The 7,122-nt window shown below is 41.1% G+C and overlaps 1 long non-coding RNA gene across 1 annotated transcript; it reads right to left on the bottom strand.

Moving 5' to 3' along the window:
• Positions 1–571: 571 nt before the first annotated feature.
• Positions 572–4,728, bottom strand: LOC123133169 (uncharacterized). Its single transcript, XR_006465175.1, has 4 exons — positions 3,584–4,728; positions 2,101–2,197; positions 1,599–1,705; positions 572–909 (listed from the first exon to the last, which is right to left on the bottom strand). It is a non-coding gene; the product is annotated as an uncharacterized lncRNA (long non-coding RNA).
• Between the last annotated feature and the right edge of the window lie 2,394 nt (positions 4,729–7,122).

Here is a 7,122-nt window from a genome sequence, read left to right as displayed (position 1 = left end):
GGCTTTAGACTGGCCTAGCAGGCTGCCAGCCCGCCTAGCGTGGGGAGGAGCTGGACGCGCACTACACCACGGTCAAGTTTTGGCAACACATCTATCTGTTGGCATATGGTACCTTTGCCGACACATAACTTGTAGCTAACACATATGCTGACAGAAGATAAAAGAGTCGGAGGAATTGCTGTGGGCAAAGGTATTGCCGACATAAGTTCACTTGCCGACACTTTTTTAGTTAGCATACACCCTACCTATGCTGACAGAAAATATGTCAATGTACACCCTACATACACCGACAGATGGACTGTCCGTGCACACCCTACCTATGCCGACACATGATTAGTCAATGTACACCCTACCTATGCCGACACTTAAATTGCCTAGGAAGGTCTTCACCATTGCCGACACTTACTCTATATGACTATGGGGTGTACCTTTGGCGACACTTTCTCAGTTGGAATGTTTTTCCCAACACATAAATTGCTAGTAAGATAGTGTACAGCCAAAACAAAAATTGGATATTGCTCATGTTCAAATATTACACAATGCTCACATGTTCACAAATATTGATAATATGTTCACAAACATACATATACATTGATCACAAGTTCAAAAACAAGACAACATTGACAAAGCAAAGTTTGGCCATCTTGACCACCATCCAGAAACACAAGCCACATAAAAGGACCACTATTTGTTATTCTAAAAGAGTTGAAACACGAAATGGTCCAAAAGGCTTAAAAGTCACATCCATGACCACAAGATTTCTACTCCAGAACACTTGAAGCACCAAATGGTCCAGAACGCACATAAGATTCATGATTACAAGTTGGCTAGTCCGAAATACTACAAACGGCCAAATGCTACATAAGACTACGAAGTCATCACATCCATGCGCACTAGGTGGCTGAGTACCTGAAAATATTCCACACGATCTTAATGATAAGCGAATAATGAAACTATGCTCACTCAATATCTGACAAAAGTGCAAATATCATTTCATACTAACACCTAGTTAAGACATAGACATTTTTCAAATGTTTTACGCCAAAGTGGATTCATAAGAAATATAACCAATATCGAGAAAATTTTCATAGGTATCCTGAGGCTTTAGGTCAAATTCTCATACGTTCAAACTGAATGTGACTGCAAACATGTGATGTGTTACTCACGTGTAGATATGAGAAAATGCATGGGTGCACCCCAACAATTTTGCACATTTCATAGTTTGAAAATAATTTAAAAAATAATTGTGGTTGTATGTTATCTGATGAAGTAGAACCAAAATGTACAGCTTCAGACAAAAAGAACTGCAGTATGGTGAAGTTTTGTATATGCCATGTGATCTTTAGTTTTGTATACATATTGATCTATGCTAATTCCTAAGGAATGTATGTGGGCATCAGATAACATCATGTGATTTTTATATTTTCAATTTTAAAACTGCAGTATGTGGATTTAGTTTTATATAGAAGACACGAAACCTTATCTAGTGATGCTATAAGTCCAGGCAAAAATTTGGCGCTCTAGTGGACACTCAAATGATGTATGTGTATTTCCGAGACAAAAACAAAAAGCTTATTGTATGCAATATGTTGTAGTACCTGCACGTCCTTGCACATCAGTTGTCTTCTTTTCATCCTTGATTTACAAAAATAATCATTACTTTTTAATAGGTCTTCTAATAGGCAATTGATGAAATCCTTGTATTCTACATTCAAATGAAACATTATAGAGGTTAAGTATAATAGAACTATAATGAAATCATAGCACACAATCTTTATTGCAAAAAAGGAAGTCCAAAAAATGTCTACACATGAAGCTCCAGCCAAACATGGCTCACATATAAGTTTTACAATTTCAGATACACTGAAGTGTCATGTGTGACACATTTTCCTTGCTTGCCATTTGGTTTACTCTAATGTGTGATATTTAGTCTATGTACTGGTGTTTCTAGTTCAATATCATATGATCAATATAGCTAAATGACAGGAAAATCAGTTTTGGGGCACTTGTGTTTCATCAAAAAAGAAAAGGATTCCAAAGAGAACTATGGAAAATACTTCAGGGGTTGTACAGATTATGTGTAATCAAATGATAACATACTCACAGCACTTGTTTCCAATGCAAACTATTTCAGTTCACAGGCTGCTTCTTCCACTGCACGTTGCTCTGAAAAATGTGCATACATGTATCAACCAACCTGTGAAAAGGAAAATTGTGTTTAATAATATAGATAACTCGACTTACCATAAATCAAATTAGAAAGTAGGCTGAGGGACTGCAAGTTATTTCCTTGGTAAGTTTAATGGATGAACTTTTCAAATGCACAAATGATGTTCAGGTAACATTAGGCCATCACCAGAATGTACACGAACATCTCATAAAACCACCATGTACCACCATTATTAAGATTGAAGTACTGTCTTATTCTTGAACCAGATTGCCATTATTAAGATTGAAGTCCTCATCTTCCTACAGCTTACAGCCCTAATGGGGATAATAGGCTACAATTAGTTTGCTCAAACCTGCAACAAAATAGCCATCTTTTCCATTCTAAACAGGCATCTTAGCGTGAATACCGTTCTACAGTGAGTTACATATCTACTCAAACCTGCTACGAACTAGGCTGGAATTTAATGGGCTACATGCTAGCTACAAAAAAGAAGTGGCACTCCAGAATTATTATGCACAACTCCATAGATATTATCCATCACAATATTAGGTTACTGGCGCAAACTAAATGGCAGCTAGAAAAACAGAGGCAAAAATGCCTGCCCTGGAAGCACAAAATATGCTTCAGGACAAACACAAACTGCAATATCCACTTCTTGCTAGTCACGAAGACAGCTCCAACACAGCGCCTTAGTCTACATCATTGAAAATATGGGTGCTCCATGACCTTTCATTGCAGAGATCCTCTTTGTTGGCTTGTCCTTACTGCCGCATTTTCTCAAGGATCACAGCCATAAGTTAGTACAAGATTCTTACAAGAGCCCCTCTTCTTCTCTGTTTTTCTGCAAGGATCAAGTAGCACGAATAGTCGGATACACATGTTTGATTACTATAAACTCAAGCAGATCAAGACCATTGGCGTCAAGACTAATACAGTAGACAGTTTTGAGAAGTTCCAGTGAGGGTACTCTCAAAAAAAAAGTCAGGGTACTCGTGCAAGTTTGGGAGCTTGCCTACCCCTGGCCATACATCATCATCCCGAGTGCCCGACAACCTAGCATTCAAAAACCAAGATAGCCCATCTACATTCAATACCTCTTACTAACGCCAATTCAATAACGAAGATAGTCCATCTATATTCGATACCTCCTACTAACGCCAATCGATAAGATAATTAACATGTGGCAACGTGTGTGGCTCCAAGGACCTCAGGGTCCCCGTACTACAGAGTAAGGATCCACAAATGAATTTAGATGTGTCACGAATAGATCAAGGAAGGGGAATAGTGCAGAATCAGCCATGATCAGGTGCAATAATGCTAATAGAAGTAGTTGGAAATTTCAGTTGCTCGGCAAAACCCACTGAAAAACTAAGCACCATAAGCCCAGACCAAGCTTCAGAAATTCAAAATTACCTCAATAATATTGTACAGATATACGCCTAGATTCTCCAAATTCAGGGCCCTGCATGCTCTCTAATGTTCTTGCTTTTATTTATCTGAAAATACTTGTGTATACAACATAAAAGTGAAGTACACACCTCAGAAAAAAAATACAAGACTCCAGACCAGAAGAAAGAGTGTAAACATCAACATAAAACTAAAGAGTATAGGCATAGTTGAACCAGATTGGAGAATATATCGATGTACTGTCAGCAAGCTAACACATTATAGCTAAAAATATGTATCTCTTTGGAGGAAAAAGTAATTAAACTATGAATATCAGCTGCACAGCCTCTATCATTCATGGTGTATGGCCAATACCTCTACGTCACACTATAGAAGCTTACTTCCTACTTATCTTTTATGTATAGATCTGTGTAGATATCGCCAATTGTAGTTGCAATAGATGCTCTACCCAGCAGCAATGTGTAGAAAACTTCTGATAACCAATGATCAATACATCATCAATATATGACTGGATTGACAATCAGAGGATTATAAGACAGAGGAAAAAGAACAATCAAGGGGGGTTACACCAAATGCAAACCAAGAAAGAACGTTCTGTGCTCAGTTTCAAGTTATCACATATCCCCTCGACTGCAATTAGATTGGTATCACTGTACCAGCCAAAGTGAGAAAATAAGACAACACATTAGTTTGAGAGGACAATTTATTTTTTTGTAAACTGATTGGCACAGGATAATGCAACTATAGTTTGATTGTAGCAGGCAGTGCTCTCTCTGCAGGAAAATGATGGTAATATCATCACTATAGCTGGTGACACGCATCTGATTAACTCATGATACCGGTGCAGACCTAGAATTCAGAAATATGCAAGCTTAGAATTCCGGAGCTAAAGTACCATGTCCATCTAACCATCGATCTGAGCAACGAATTAGAAAATAAAACAAAGCAAGGTATATATTTTTGCTGCTCAGTGGTATATGGATCCAACTAGTAATCTTCGTAATACTACACCATATTATCAAACAAAAAGGGGCAGATTAAGTTAGCAGGAATCAGGTCTTGCTTCAGATCAACAACATGTCCAAACCACTCACGCGGCTACCAACGGTACAACTCTCAAGTTGCAGCAAACTAGCAATTCGATCTACTGACACATGGTGGTACTCACGGATGGAAGAACAACAGCAAAGAAAACAAATTGGGGATCCCACCATTGGTGTGTGGGGGGGGGTGGGGGGGTGCAGTGGGGGGAGGAAGGCAGGAGGGGGATGGGGTTGGGGGCGGCGGACAAACGGAGCTCGGGGTCGAGTTATGGCTGTGACCCCGGCGGCGGCAGGGAAGCATGAGGACGGTGGCGGCAAGGATGAGGGTGACGTTGGAGCGCGAGGACACCGACGGCAGGGCGGTGGGGACGTAGGCGGTGGAGCGACGGCAGGGATGGGGGCATGGAGCGCGAGGGCGGCGGCGGCAGGGAAGTGGGGAATGGAATGGGGTGAATGTCCTCGATTTGAGATGGAGCCCTAGCAACAGCAGGTCCAGTAGCAGCAGATCCGGCTGCAACGGGAGCCCGGAGATGGAGCCCCGGCAACAGCAGGTGTGGCAGCAACGGGAGCCCGGAGATGGAGCCCCTGTAGTAGCAGGGACGGGGATTGGGGAGGAAGACGGCAGGATGTCAGGGGAGGGGGCAAGGACGGCAGTTAGATCTGGAGAGGACGGCGGCTCGATCTCGGAATGGAGCTCGGGGGGAGGGGGGCAGAGTGTAAGGACGGGTGGATGTCGGGGTGGAGCTCAGGGGCGGGGGAGTGCGAGCTTCGACACGACGGCTTGACGACGGGGGTGGAGCGCGAGGCCGGCGGCAGGACTGTGGATCAAGCACGAGGGCGGCGGCGGCAGGCGCAGGTTAGGGTCGTGGAGTTGGGGATATTTTGCACGGGGGTGGAGGATATTTTGCACGAACACCCGGAAATTTCCCCCTCGCGCCTAAATCGCGCGCCACAAGTTTCCAACCATCAATCCATTGACACGTGTCTACCTACGCCGACACTTAGTCTGTGTCCTTACACCCTATGTACACCGATACATTTTAAGTCGCTAAGTACCCATCTATGCCGACTGAAAAACTGTCAAGGTCCACATATATGCCGACACATAGCATGTTATTAACCAATTACTGACAGATACATTGATGCTACGAGATTGCCGACTCTTAGTGTGTCCATGATGACGTACCTTCGCCGACACATGATCCGAAGACAAAACTTAAAACTTATGCTGACCGTTATTTTGTGGAGATCATTGGACCTTTGCCCACAAAATTGTGTCACATAAGCTCTATCGTGGTGTAGTGGCGGTACCGAATGATCCTGGCTTCTCGCTTGAGCTGGAGCCCGGCGCGCAGCTGAGAAACTGTGGAGTTGAGCGATGCGGAGGACTTCCGAACACGCCCTTAATAGGGGACACATCAATAACTTTTAGATCTTCATCTTGATTTTCATAGGGATTAGAAGAACACGCTTTAATAAAGGCATCTTTGGAAGCATGCATCCTAGCAGTTCTTTCTTTGCACTCATCAATGGAAATTCTCATAGCTTTGAGAGACTCATTGATATCATGCTTAGGAGGTATAGATATAAACTTTAAAGAATCAACCTCAAGAGAAATTCTATCAACGTTCCTAGCCAAATCATCAACTTTAAGCAATTTCTCTTCAAGCAAAGCATTAAAATTCTTTTGTGAATCCATAAACTCTTTCACACTACTCTCAAATTCAGAGGGCATCTTATTAAAATTTCCATAAGAGTTGTTGTAGGAATTTCCATAATTGTTAGAAGGATTACTAGGATAAGGCCTAGGATTAAAATTCCCTCTATACGCGTTGTTACCAAAATTATTCCTACCAACAAAATTCACATCCATAGATTCATTATTATTCTCAATCAAAGTAGACAAAGGCATATCATTAGGATCAGAAGAAACACTCTTAGTAGCAAATAATTTCATAAGTTCATCCATCTTTCCACTCAAAACATTAATTTCTTCTATCGCATGCACTTTTTTATTAGAAGATCTTTCGGTATGCCATTGAGAATAATTAACCATAATATTATCTAGAAGTTTAGTAGCATCTCCTAGAGTGATTTCCATAAAAGTGCCTCCCGCGGCCGAATCTAAAAGATTTCTAGAAGCAAAATTCAATCCGGCATAAAATTTTTGTATAATCATCCACAAGTTCAAACCATGAGTAGGACAATTACGTATCATTAATTTCATTCTCTCCCAAGCTTGTGCAACATGTTCATGATCAAGTTGCTTAAAATTCACAATATCATTCCTAAGAGAGATAATCTTAGCGGGAGGAAAATACTTAGAGATAAAAGCATCTTTGCACTTGTTCCAAGAATCAATACTATTTTTAGGCAAAGATGAAAACCATGCTTTAGCACGATCTCTAAGAGAAAAAGGAAATAGCTTCAATTTAACGACATCATTATCGATATCTTTTTTATTTTGCATATCACATAAATCAACGAAGCTATTCAGATGAG

This window comes from Triticum aestivum, chromosome 6B (genome assembly GCF_018294505.1).
Source record: "Triticum aestivum cultivar Chinese Spring chromosome 6B, IWGSC CS RefSeq v2.1, whole genome shotgun sequence".
Taxonomy (NCBI): domain Eukaryota; kingdom Viridiplantae; phylum Streptophyta; class Magnoliopsida; order Poales; family Poaceae; genus Triticum; species Triticum aestivum.
The sequence above is the reverse complement of the archived record's forward strand: the minus strand, read 5'-3'. Positions and strand labels throughout refer to the sequence as shown.